Source organism: Pan troglodytes, chromosome 14 (assembly GCF_028858775.2).
Source record: "Pan troglodytes isolate AG18354 chromosome 14, NHGRI_mPanTro3-v2.0_pri, whole genome shotgun sequence".
NCBI lineage: Eukaryota > Metazoa > Chordata > Mammalia > Primates > Hominidae > Pan > Pan troglodytes.
Window position 1 is genome coordinate 78,795,984 of NC_072412.2, and position 13,808 is coordinate 78,809,791.

Here is a 13,808-nt window from a genome sequence, read left to right on the forward strand (position 1 = left end):
CAGGGATTAAATTTCCCAAACCTTTGAGTCGACTTCCCTACGACTATTTTTTTTTTTTAGACGGAGTTTTACTCTTGTTGCCCAGGCTGGAGTGCAGTGGCTTAATCTCGGCTCACTGCAATCTCTGCTTCCCAGGTTCAAGTGATTCTCCTGTGTCAGCCTCCCGAGTAGCTGAGATTACAGGCACCTGCCACGATGCCCGGGTAATTTTTGTATTTTCAGTAGAGATGGGGTTTCATCATGTTAGCCAGGCTGGTCTCAAACTCCCGACCTCAGGTGATCCACCCACCTCTGCCTCCCAAAGTGCTGGGATTACAGGCGCGATCCACTGCACCTGGCCCACTATGATCTTTCTATTCTTCTTTGACTCCTTTGCTTTTCTTCTCCTATCCTTTCCTTCATGCTGCTTTCTTTGACTATTTGACTATCTTTACTGTTCTTCTTAGCATTCATTTTTATACATTACACATATATTATTTACATATTATAATATTTACACAAGATATAGTTTTCTCTTCACTTTCTCTCTATCTAAAGTAGAAGCTCCTTATAAGTTGGAACCATGACTTATGCATAATTTATTGACTTTTTAGACAAAACATTATGCTCTGAGTGATGATTGTTTTATTATGGTGTAGAAAAAAAGGGGTCCTATTAAGAGGAAGACAGAGACTTTTATGAGGTCAAACCATTTCTCCTTCCTGCAAGCTCCGAAAGCATCTTTACTTTTTGTTGTCTTTTTATGGAATGCTTCATGAATTTGCGTGTCATCCTTGCCCAGGGGTCATGCTAATCTCTGTATTGTTCCAATTTGAGTAGATGTGCTGCTGAAGCGAGCACCTGAATGCATTTTGTGCAAATGCAGTCAAGTATAGCAAAAAAAGAGGAGGTGGGTGGGTGGTGCTGGGGTCAGAAGACATGGGTTGAAATTGTAACTCTAAAATTTACTGTTCGTTTGACCTGGGAAAGTTACTATTACATTCTGAGCACCTGTTTTCTCCATGGTAAAATGGGGATGATAATACGGATCTTATAGTGTTATGAGGATTACAAAATGCAATAGAGTGGGCATTTTATATAGAGCTGGGCACGTGGTAACTGTTACAATGACAGGTTTCATCATTAGAATATATTCGATTCTTGTACCTCTCTCACAGAAATCACTTTCTTACTAGACAGTAAATTCTTCAAGGGCAGAGGCTGGCCTTCATTTTATTACCACTCCACTCCCCTCCCCTCCAGCTTAATGCTGGTCACATGGTAGCATGCAACAATTTCTTGGAAATGGTGTATGGGAAGGAACCCTAGTGAGGAATCCAGGCTGGAGAACTCTGTTAAAGATTCTTTGAAACTGAATGCAGGGTCTAGGTGTGGTGGCTTATGCCTGTAATCCCAGCACTTTGGGAGGCTGAGGCGGGAGGTTTGCTTGAGCTCAGGAGTTCAAGACCAGAAGTTTGAGACAAAGTGAGACTTCATCTCAACTGAAGAAAAAAAAAATTAGCTGAATATGACACTAAGGTGGCTCATGCCTGTAGTCCCAGCTGCATGGGAGGCTGAGATGGGAGGATTGCCTGAGCCCAACAGGTTGAAGCTGCAGTGAGCCATGATCGTGCCACTGAACTCCAGCCTGGGTGACAGGGTGAGAACCTGTCTCAAAAAAAAAAAAAAAAAAAAAAAAAAAAAAAAAAATCTGAATGTACATGGAGTCTAAAAGCTATACTTTGTACCAGGCCCGAGAATAATGTTCTACCTATAGAAAAGTTTGAAAATCCAAGTGACTATATTTTCCTTTCTTTTTTCTTTTCTTTTCTTTTTTTTTTTTTTTATTGAGTCAGAGTCTCACTCTGTCGCCTGGACTGGAGCAATCTTGGTTCACTGCAACCTCTGCCTCCTGAGTTCAAGTGATTCTCCTGTCTCAGCTTCCCAAGCAGCTGGGATTACAGGCATGCGCCACCACACTCGGCTAATTTTTGTATTTTTAGTAGAGACAGGGTTTCTCCACATTGGCCAGGCTGGTCTCAAACTCCTGACTTCATGATCCACCCACCTCGGCCTTGAAAAGTGTTGGGATTACAGGTGTGAGCCACTGCGCCCAGCCTCAATATTTTCATCTCTACTATTTCATTTAGCCCATTTAAAAATATGGAGATAATTTAAAAAATAATGTCCTGTTCTTGCCTTGTAGATTCTATTCTTTCTCAAGCTCTATACACATTTTAAACAAAGTTATTAATATTATCATTTAAAGTGATTTGTCCAGGATGACGTAATGCTCTTTTCACTGCACGCCTTTGTATTCTTTTTAAAATTGAGACAGGGTCTTGCTATGTTGTCCAGGCTGAATTTGCACTTCTGGGCTCTAGCAATCCTCCTGCCTCAGCCTCCCAGTAGTTGGGACTACAGCTTCTTGCTACCTCTCCCAGCTCCAAACTTATTTTAAACTCCCTTTCAGATTGTTCTGTTACTCCTAGTTCCTGTACTGTAAATTCTTCCTTTCTGTGTATTTAATGCATCCCTCTCAGGAGGGATGTTGGTTACCTCTTGTGTTAAGATTTTTAATGGTGAGCTCATTGTCAAAGGGGATTGTTTGAAAGGGTCCAACTGCTCTGGACTGTGGCAATATCAAGTGGGATGTTTCTCATTGGCCTCTGCTGTGATCCTCCAGGGCTAAACACACTAAGAGTAGTTCCTGCTGTTAACAGTAAGGCCTAGACACTGTAGCATTTTCACATAGTATAGTACTCTGGATGTAAAAGCTCAAAAATTGTGATTCCTTGAACATTCACTACATCTTCAAGCAAAAACACATTTTTACATTATTTTTACGTTGATTATTTTAGTGAAAGACCATATGAAGAAGCATTTTTAATATTAACTTGTTACGTACTTTGATCCACTTTACATCATTTTTATGTTGTTGAGGTAGGGAAATTAGGGTTCAGTTCATCACTGGACATTCAGGAGGCAAGTCAATCTTTTTTATTTCCTTATAAAATTAACTCTTCAAAAACTGTTAAACAGAGAGTTATCTTAATTTTTATTGCAGTAGGAGGAAATATATTTAAAATATTTGTAGATTTATAGCAAATAGAGACTCGTTATTTAAAGGTTAAATAACAGTTTGTTCTTTTGTTGTTTTTGCCAGTTTAGGGCAGTAGCTGCTTTTGTCATAAATATCTTCCTACCACATCAAAAATGCTGCTTTTAAAATTTTTGTTTATAAATTGAGAAGGAATTTTCTCTCTATAAGTTTCTGTCGTTGAACACATCACCATCAAAAAGAATATTAGAATCCAGCATGAAGATAATGGCTAATAAAAATGAGGTACATACTTTATAAAACCATTAATCAGATTTGAATGAGGAATGCTTTCCACATCCTTGAAAGAAAAACTGTGGCTTACGTTTTGAAGTATTCTGAGAATGAAATGTATTTTTTTTTTAATTTATTTTTTTTTGAGACGGAGTCTCGCTCTGTCGCCCAGGCTGGAGTGCGGTGGCACTATCTCGGCTCACTGCAAGCTCCGCCTCCCGGGTTCACGCCATTCTCCTGCCTCAGCCTCCCGAGTAGCTGGGACTACAGGCGCCCACCACTGCGCCCAGCTAATTTTTTGTATTTTTAGTAGAGACGGGGTTTCACCGCGTTAGCCAGGATGGTCTCGATCTCCTGACCTCGTGATCCCCCCGCCCCGGCCTCCCAAAGTGCTGGGATTACAGGCATGAGTCACCGCGCCCAGCCTAGAATGAAATATTAAGATCCAATTTGTATAAGCAAGATCAGACTTATTAAGTATGCTGCAAGTAAGAGCTAATTCATTCATTCTATGTGTGCCACTAAATAAAGAGATTGAGCAAGTGAAAAAAACAAAACAAACAAACAAAAAACACAATAAGGTCTAGAGCATAGGCCATAGAGAAAGTCCTATAGATCACTTCTTCCAGGCCTTCCTTGTGTAGTCAGACAACCAGCATGTGGTTACAAGCATGTCCCATACTTTCTAAGATGCTGACAAGGGCTTTGTTAAATTCCCCTTCTTATTCTGCCAAAACTGTCCCTCTGATGTGGGGAACTAGATGATCCAAACAGGTTAGTTATTAGGAACCATGCTGCTTATTATTCAGGACCAAGCTTTCTTAAAAGTGTTTCCTGAATTGATTGGGTGGTGATTTTTCCCCCAAGAATGAAAGTGAAGCTCATGGGTACATATATTTCTAGGGTGTTATTTCTAGCTTAAAGAAACTTTCAGGCTGGGCACGGTGGCTCATGCCTGTAATCCCAGCACTTTGGGAGGCCAAGGCAGGTGGATCACTTGAGGTCAGGAGTTCAAGACCAGACTGGCCAATATGGTGAAACCCTGTCTCTACTAAAAGTACAAAAATTAGCCGGGCATGGTGGCGTGTGTCTATAGTCGCAGCTACTTGGGAGGCTGAGGCAGGAGAATCGCTTGAACCCAGGAGGCAGAGGTTGCAGTGAGCTGAGATCGCGCCATATCACTCCAGCCTGGGCGACAAGCGCAAAACTCTGTCTCCAAAAAAAAAAAAACTTTCATGGTTTTTATTACACAAAAGTAATAAATATATTTAGTGTTGCATTCTTACACGGAGTATACTATGCTAATTTTCCCCAATACGTAGGCAGCTCCTCAGGCTTTGTGGAATTCCTGGAAGATGATAGCGAGTCCTTTGATGGCACTAGCTGATTCTCATCAGACTTTGATCCAAGAGATTGGAGATATTGGCGATTCAAGGAAGGATAGGACACATTTTTTTTTTCACCAAGGAGTTCGTAATCCAGTACAGATACACACACCCAAGGTAATGACAAGGGTACAGTAGAACAAAGTGCTGTCTTGAAGGTAAGCTGAAAGATCTATGGGAATAAACATGCAAGAGTAATTAATTCTGCCAAGTGGAAGAGAAAAAAGGAAAACTAGAGAAAGAAGACAACTTTCTGGGTGTTCTTGGAATGAAGATTTTACCAGGAAGATGAGGGGCTGGAGGGCACTTGTGGCAGAAGAAATAGTTTGAACAATGACAAGTGTGACAACCACAATGCTTGGATGCAAGAAAAACATACATCTGTGTTGTTTTTTCCTAAACTAAATGAAAAATGGCCAGGGTCCCTACTCATCTCTTGTTAGGAAATGCAGTGTGTCATTTTTTGGGGTGGGGACAAAAGGGGCTAATGTAGGCAGTCTAAAAAGTTTGAGAATGGGCCTCTTGTCTTTGGGGCATCATAGTTGCCCTGAGATGTTCACTGTTTCTTGGGCTCCATAGGAAGGGTGTTTACAGCGCTTACTGTTCTTGGGTGCTCCTCTTTGAAGGGAGTAGAGGTTTTCATAGAGGTTTGCAGATATCCTTGGAGCTGGGCTGGGATCATGTGGTTCTTTTTTTTTGATACCGAGTCTTGCTCTGTCGTACAGGCTGGAGTGCAATGGCGTGATCTTGGCTCACTGCAACCTCCGCCTCCTGGATTCAAATGATTCCCCCGCCTCAGCCTCCTGAGTCACTGGGATTACGTGCCACCACGTCTGGCTAATTTTTGTATTTTTAGTAAAGATGGGGTTTCACCATGTTGGCCAGGCTGGTCTTGAACTCCTGGCCTCAGGAGATCCTCCCACCTCGGCCTCCCAAAGTGCTGGGATTACAGGCATGAGCCACTGGACCAGGCCTGGTATCATGTGGTTCTGTACACAGAGTTTTTCTTAATGCCTCTACTTTGCTTTCAGCACCTGAGCTCTGCCCTACACAGGGCCTACTGCCCAACGATTAGGCATCTCAAGCTTGATTCAGTGGCTCCAGAGAATAAACCTCCTACCTCTTGTGAAGGTGGGGAGGGGTAGACCCTTGACTGCAGAGGGGAGAGTTGGGGTCTGGAGTCCAAATGCTCTTTGTATAGACTTTCAGTGAAGCCCTCTCTTTTCAGCAACACCCTCTCTGTCACCATCTTCAGTATCTGATGCTTCTAGTTCTTGAGCCTGAGGGCCAACATACTAGCTTCTAGTCTAGGCTCTTAGGTTTCACTTCATGCTCTGGGCCATGCTAGTTACTGCTTCTCCACGAGTGTTGGGTCTTTGCATTTTACTGTTTCGGGCTACAGATGTCTATCAGTTTCACTGGTGAGGAAGTTTTTATTGCTTCTTGCTCTTCTTGTTGGCTTTGGATGACATCTGAGGAAAGGATTAGTCTACCAGCTTTGAAACATGCATTCTTCAAGTTAAAATGGTCTTTCCCTTATTTGCTCACTTTCAGACACTTCCCAGTTTATGGTAATTTTTTTCTCCTCTTAGGCCATTAGACTTTTATTTACTTTTCCTTGTATAAAAGATGAAAATCCACCTTAATTTAAAACATTTTATTTTTATTAGAGTTATTAATGCTTATAGTTTAAAGAGTTAAATAATCCTACAAGAAGTATGAAAACCAGTTCTCACCTGCCTGCCTCTCTTCTCCATTTTTAGGCTCTTTAGAAGCGTCCTCTGTCAAACTTTTAGTTGTTACTTTTGAGAATTATAGCCACGTCACTGAGCAACTGCTTATTACTTATAGTGCTATATCAAGATTTTTCAGTTAAGGTATTGTCTACTTACTTCCTGATATGGAAGATGAGAATTCAGCTCTTTAGTAATATTCTCTTTTTCTCTTTTTATGTTTTTTTTTTGTACAGATGGGGTCTCACTATATTGCCCAGGCCAGTCTTGAGCTCCTGGGCTCAAGTGATCCTCCTGCCTTGTCCTCCCAAAGGGCTGGGAGTACAGATGTGAGCCACCATGCCCAGCCCTTGATTAGTCTCAAATACACACACACACACACACACACACACACACACACACACACACACACACATCATCCCCCATCCCTCCTACATAGAGTATCATAATTTGGTTTAGATTAATCTTCAGCACTTACCAGATTATGACTTTATGACTATGTGAATATTATTTACACCTGAGCTATGTGGTATACTATGATTATTTTTGCTTTCTTGAACCATTTAAAAAATTCATCGAAGTACATAATTGTCCTATTCTTCATTCTTTAATTAGCCTTTTTTTCTGTTTTATTTTTTCTTTAACCATCCTTAAACTTCCTTCTTAATATTTTATATTCAAGCTCATCAGGTGGTTCTATCAGTTTCATCTTCTTGGACGCATCTCTCTTGAAGCTTTCTTCGTGGACTTCTTACTTTATTAGCATTTGTCCTTTTTACTTTCATTTTTATCTTTTTTTTTTTTTTGAGACACAGTCTCACTCTGTCGCCCAGGCTGCAGTGCAGCCTCATCTCACAATTTCAGCTCACTGCAGCCTCTGCCTCCTGGGTTCAAGAGATTCTCCTGCCTCAGCCTCCTGAATAGCTGGGATTATAGGCACGCGCCACCATGCCAGGCTAATTTTTGTATTTTTAGTAGAGATGGGGTTTCACCATGTTGGCCAGGCTGGTCTCAAACTCCTGATCTCAGGTGATCCACCCGCCTCGGCCTCCCAAAGTGCTGGGATTATAGGCATGAGCCACCTTGACTGACTAGTCCTTTTTACTGTCCAAGCTCTATTTTTAAATGGAAAAAAAAAGGTTTTGATATTTTCTCTTCTCCTTTTCTCTTTGTCCTTGGGAATGGTGCTCTTCACAAAAGTCTCTTTACTATAATTTCAGGGAGTTTCTAGAGAGAGGGAAATAAATGCATATGTTTGGTCTACCATCTTTAACTGCAAATTCTCCCTAATTTGTTCTTTCTTTATTTTTATTTATTTATTTATTTTGAGATGGAGTTTCACTCTGTTGCCCAGGCAGGAGTACAGTGGCACAATCTCAGCTCATTGCAAGCTCCACCTACTGGGTTCAAGCGAGTCTCCTGCCTCAGCCTCTTGAGTAGCTGGGATTATAGGCATGCACCACCATGCCCGGTTAATTTTGTATTTTTAGCAGAGACAGGGTTTCGCTGTGTTGGTCAGTCTGGTCTTGAACTCTCGTGACCTCAAGTGATCCACCTGCCTCAGCCTCCCAAAGTGTTGGGATTACAGGCGTGAGCCACCGTGCCCAGCCCCTAATTTGTTCTTTAATTTCTGCTTCTGACTGTTGTCCCTAGTGTCCTTGAAAATATGTTTAATAATACACAATTTGTGGGACTGTGTTTCCCAGTCGAGATTAACTTGCTTGCCTCTCCAACGTTGAGTAATTTTGATGTATGGTCCTCTAGTCTCTGTATGCAAAAGAGAAAAACATCACTATTTTATTGACCATATTCCAATACTTCCTCTGGTGTGGGGCTCATAAGCACCATTATTCTTTCTCCATGTATGGGGAGTAACTCTAAAGGCGTAATTCCATTACTATGAGGTAACTCCTTGTCTTAGAACTGATTTATTTGCAGCTGAAGGAGAGAACTAATTTTATATTACTTTATGAGATGCTGACTTAGTTATTCTCTCCCCTACCTTCTTCCAGATAAGTGTACAGGTACCAGGAATATCACAAAAAGATATTCTGTGATAACCTAGACTTATTTTTGCACTTTTCTTTTTCTCACTAAACTTACTAACAGAAAGCTGAGACTAGATATTTAATAGAATTAATGTCTGGAATATTGGGGTAATTAAAATATAGTAGGGATGATCACTCCAAGATTCCTTGGTTCTGTGAATAACCTGCATGTCTGAGAGCGCATCTCTGAGTGTGTTTTTCCCTTGCGGAACCTGATTTATGAGAAAGTATAGTGGCTAAGAACACAGCCACATAAATTTGAGTTCAGTCCACTTACTAATGGGATTGACTTGCATAAGGTACTTAATCTTTATAAGCTCCTGTTTTCTCACCTGTAGAGGGGGGAAAGTAATACCTGCCCTACAGGTAACTGTAAAGATTAAATGTGATAACATACATAAAGCAGTTAGGACGGTGACTGGGCCTGACATACACTTACCATTTGTGGTTGTTTTGGGATATATATATATATATATATATTTTTTTTAGATATATATATATTTTAGATATATATATAGTTTAGATATATATATATTTTAGATATATATATAGTTTATATATATATATAGTTTAGATATATATATATTTTAGATATATATATAGTTTAGATATATGTATTTTAGATATATATATAGTTTAGATATATATAGTTTAGATATATATAGTTTAGATATATATATTTTAGATATATATAGTTTAGATATATATATTTATATATATATTTTAGATATACATTAAAAATATATATAAATATATATATAATATATATATTAAAAATATAACATATATATTTTTTTTCCAAGATGGAGTCTTGCTCTGTCGCCCAGGCTGGAGTGCAGTGGCATGATCTCGGCTCACTGCAGCCTCCACCTCCCAAGCAGCTGGAATTATAGGCACCCACCACTACACCTGGCTAATTTTTTATTTTTAGCAGAGACAGGATTTCACCATGTTGGCCAGGCTGGTCTCGAACTCCTGACCTCAAGTGATCCACCCACCTCAGTCTCCCAAAGTGCTGGGATTACAGGCATGAGCCACTGCACTCACCCTGTTTTGGGATATTAACCATACCTCTCTTCCTCTCTTTCAAAATAGAGATTCTAACGTCATCTGCAATTCCAAAAGTTCAATTATTTCCTAGTTATTTGTGTTAGACAACAGAAGATCTTTGAGTCACACCTGTAGTGATATATTTGGCAGCCCATAAGAGGTTAATTTATGAGCTAGACGTTAAGAAGTCTCCTAAAAGATGCAATTTTCCCCAGAATCTCCCGATCCTTAAAAAAATCAAATTGTTGGCTGGGCGCTGTGGCTCACGCCTGTAATCTCAGCACTTTGGGAGGCCAAGGGGGGCAGATCATGAGGTCAGGAGATCGAGACCATCCCGGCAAACACGGTGAAACCCCGTCTCTACTAAAAATACAAAAAAATTAGCCGGGCTTGGTGGCGGGCGCCTGTAGTCTCAGCTACTTGGGAGGCTGAAGCAGGAGAATGGCATGAACCCGGGGTTGGGGGGCGGGGGGAGGGCGGAGCTTGCAGTGAGCCGAGATCACGCCACTGCACTCCAGCCTGGGTGACAGAGCGAGACTCCGTCTCAAAAAAAAAAAAAAAAAAAAAAATTGTTAAAAAAATTCTAGTTATTCTTTATGAAACTCATTAAGACTAGACGTAGGGGTTTTTTAAAATAAAAAAATGTTAGTGCAGTGTGCCAAACCTATATATATATATATATATTTTTTTTTTTTTTTTTTTTTTTTTTTTTAAGACAGGGTCTCATTCTGTAACCCAGGCTGGAGTACAGCAGTACCATCTAACTGCAGCCTCGACCTGCCAGGCTCAATTGATCCTCTCACTTCAGTCTCCTGAGTAGCTACGATTACAATCATGTGCCACCATGCCCGGTGGCAAAAAATACAAAAAAGTATTTGTAGAGATGGGGTTTCGTGATGTTCCCCAGGGTGGTCTTGAACTCCTGTGCTCAAGCGATCCACCGGCCTTGGCCCCCCAAAGTGCTGGGATTATAGGCATGAGCCACCAGGCCCAGCTGCCAAACCAATTTTGAAGGGCGCTGGGTTATGCTGTAGCTCTTCAGATCTCCTTTGGTATTCAAATGGTCTTCTGATGTATTTACTTTTATTGAAACACCGCATGATAAAACATTAAACAGGTGCTGGAATAGATATAAATATACAAGCTGACTTTTTTACTTCTTCAACAGAGAAAAGTGATTGATGTAATTAGATTACTTTGTTTCTACTTTCAATCTCTCTTTTTTCTTTTCCTTCTTTTTATTTTATTTTATTTTTATTTATGTATTTATTTATTTTGAGACTTAGTTTCACTCCTGTTTCCAGGCTGGAGTGCAATGACCTGATCTCAGCTCACTGCAGTTCAAGCAATTCACCTGCCTCCTGAGTTCAAGCGATTTGCCTGCCTCAGCCTCCCAAGTAGCTGGGATTACAGGCATATACCACTACGCCCAGCTAATTCTGTATTTTTAGTAGAGACAGGGTTTCACTGTGTTGGTCAGGCTAGTCTCGAACTCCTGACCTCAGGTGATCTGCCCGCCTCGGCCTCCCAAAGTGCTAGGATTACAGGTGTGAGCCATCGCACCCAGCCTCTTTTTTCTTTTATATTCTCTCTCTCTCCCCACTGCCCCGCCCCCTGAGGTGGTGACAAGGTGGAAGACCTTAAATGGCCAAATTAGACAAGATTGAAATACCGTCCTAGCTTAGTTCGCTGTAACTTCCCTATATGACTCCACTGTGCAGCCAGGACCTAGAAATACCTGTCCTGTTACTAACCTATCATTTAAATGGTTTAGTGTGATTTAATCATTCATTCTCTCCCAACAGCTTAACATGCAGTCACTATCATGGTTTCTTATCAATATGGGACACCAATGAATGCTTTTGAATTCCCAGTGTTTTGGGAAACTCTTGGCATTGCGTCCAGCTGCCTGAGGATTGACTCTATGGTCTGCATTCTTTTTTTTTTTTTTTTTTGAGACAGAGTCTCACTCTGTCGCCCAGGCTGGAGTGCAGTGGCGCGATCTTGGCTCACCGCAAGCTCCACCTCCCGAGTTCATGCCATTCTCCTGCCTCAGCCTCCTGCATAGCTGGGACTACAGGCGCCTGCCACCAGGCCCGGCTAATTTTTTGTATTTTCAGTAGAGACAGGGGTTTCACCATGTTGGCCAGGATGGTCTTGATCTCCTGACGTCGTGATCCGCCCACCTCGGCCTTCCAAAGTGCTGGGATTACAGGCTTGAGCCACTGTGCCCGGCCTTTGGTCTGCATTCTTTTCACACACCTCCTACGGGCAGGAGTTGGAGTTGGTCTAGCCTAAATCCAACTTGCAAGGGACATTTTTCACTGTAAGTTTTGGTTCTGTGAACCTTGAGCTGTAGTGAATCTAATCATCCAGGCAGGGAATGAGATGCAGGGAAGACAATATAGTCTTTAGAGCAGCCCTTGGATCTCCCTGGAAGGCACAATTCAAGAGTAAAAATCCCCTCTGCCCTGTCAAAGTCTTCCTGGGAAAGACTAGACAAGCCAAGAGGAACCATGGTTGTGGGAAAGATGACAGCCTGAGATTTGGTGATTTTGTCATGAGCCTGCCATGTCGAATTTGCTCCATTACACTCGTTTTTGGATCAACCTGGGACAAATTGTATAATTTCCTGAAAGCTTAAAATTAGAAGCAAAAGGCCAAGAATATAAATTTCTACTTTTTATCTTGATTGACAGAGGAGCAAACACTGGTGTTTATTATTATATATGTTTACAGCTAAAAATAAAACTGCTCCAGATGTACCAAAAATTTTGTTTAGAAAAAGCCACTTTTCACTTTTTTCCAAAGTTGGATCATTACAGTGTTCTCTCTGCCTAATTCTATTGTTTTTCTGGAATGTTGTCTATGTAGAAGTGGCTTCTTACATTTTTTATCACAATTCACATGATTCAACATATTACCCATATCTCAAGATCTCTCTGATCCTTTAAACCCTTTCTACTGATTATCAATGAAAGTCCTCAAGGGTTTGAGGTCCTAGCTGTCTTCCTTTCAAGTACATTCAGGATCAGCAGGTTCTTGAATTTCAGAATATAATTTTAGGGCTGCAAGAGCAATTCAGCACCCAAGTTTTGAAATGTGATGCCAACTTCTAGTCATTGTCCGTCCTTTCTCCTTTTCTTCCTTGCCCCTGTATCCCTGCTGTCTGAACTTTCCCATGACATCAAAAGGAGCCCTGCTTTGAGGGGACAAAAACTGTACTCACGGGACATTCCATTTTAGCATTTCAAATTTAAATTTATTAGGACCATATTTCATTTTCTATTTTTCCTAGAGCCCAGCCCATTATTGAATTATAACAAATGGAAAAAAATGCTGACAATAAACCAGTTAAATGTTATACTAAGAAATGCACAGAGAAGGTTGAAAAATTGTTATGATTGTGGCTTCTGCTTTGTCTAAAGTTATTTTATTGTTATAACAAAGTATTGCTTAGTTTTACTCTTTTTTTAAAACACAGAATTTATGTTATATGGAGTACAATCAATCAAAAAACCCCAAATAATTGACTACATTTAGGAATTAATGTTACTTTTTACTTTTATGTAAAAAAAGCATTTCTTAGGTTCATACTTTAAAAAGACAAACAGATTTAGATAAATATATTCTGGCTAAACATATGGATAAATATTAGAAATAGAATAAATAAAAAATGTTCACTTTATGTCTTTTTTTTTTTTTTTGAGACAGGGTCTTGCTCTGTCACTCAGGCTGGAGTGCAGTGGCATGATATGACTCACTGCAGCCTCGACCTCCAGGCTCAAGCAATCCTCCCACCTCAGCCTCCCTATTGGGTGGGACCACAGGCCTGTGCCGCCGTACCTGACTAATTTGTCTTTTTTTCTTTTCATTTTATTTTTTATGTTTATTTTTTTTTGAGACAGAGTTTCAGTCTTGTTACCCAGGTTGGAGTGCAATGGTGCAATCTCAGCTCACTGCAACCTCTGGCTCACTGCAACTTCCACCTCCTGGGTTCAAGTGATTCTCCTGCCTCAGCCTCCCAAGTAGCTGGAATTACAGGCGCCTGCCACCATGCCTAGCTAATTTTTATATTTTTAGTAGAGACGGGGCTTCACCATGTTGGCCACGCTGGTCTCAGACTCCTGACCTCAAGTGATCCGCCCAACTCAGCCTCCCAAACTGCTGGGATTACAGGCGTGAGCCACCACAACTGGCTTCTCGGAGGGTGTGTGCGAGTGACAATTGAGCCCATCTCTATTTTTTAACGTCCCTTCCCTGCGTGTTATTGTGGCAG

At 40.9% G+C, this 13,808-nt stretch overlaps 1 non-coding gene across 1 annotated transcript; it reads right to left on the reverse strand.

The window, feature by feature from the left end:
* Positions 1–736: 736 nt before the first annotated feature.
* On the reverse strand, positions 737–840 carry LOC112205330 (U6 spliceosomal RNA). Its single transcript, XR_002939225.1, has one exon. It is a non-coding gene; the product is annotated as a U6 spliceosomal RNA (small nuclear RNA).
* Positions 841–13,808: the final 12,968 nt, after the last annotated feature.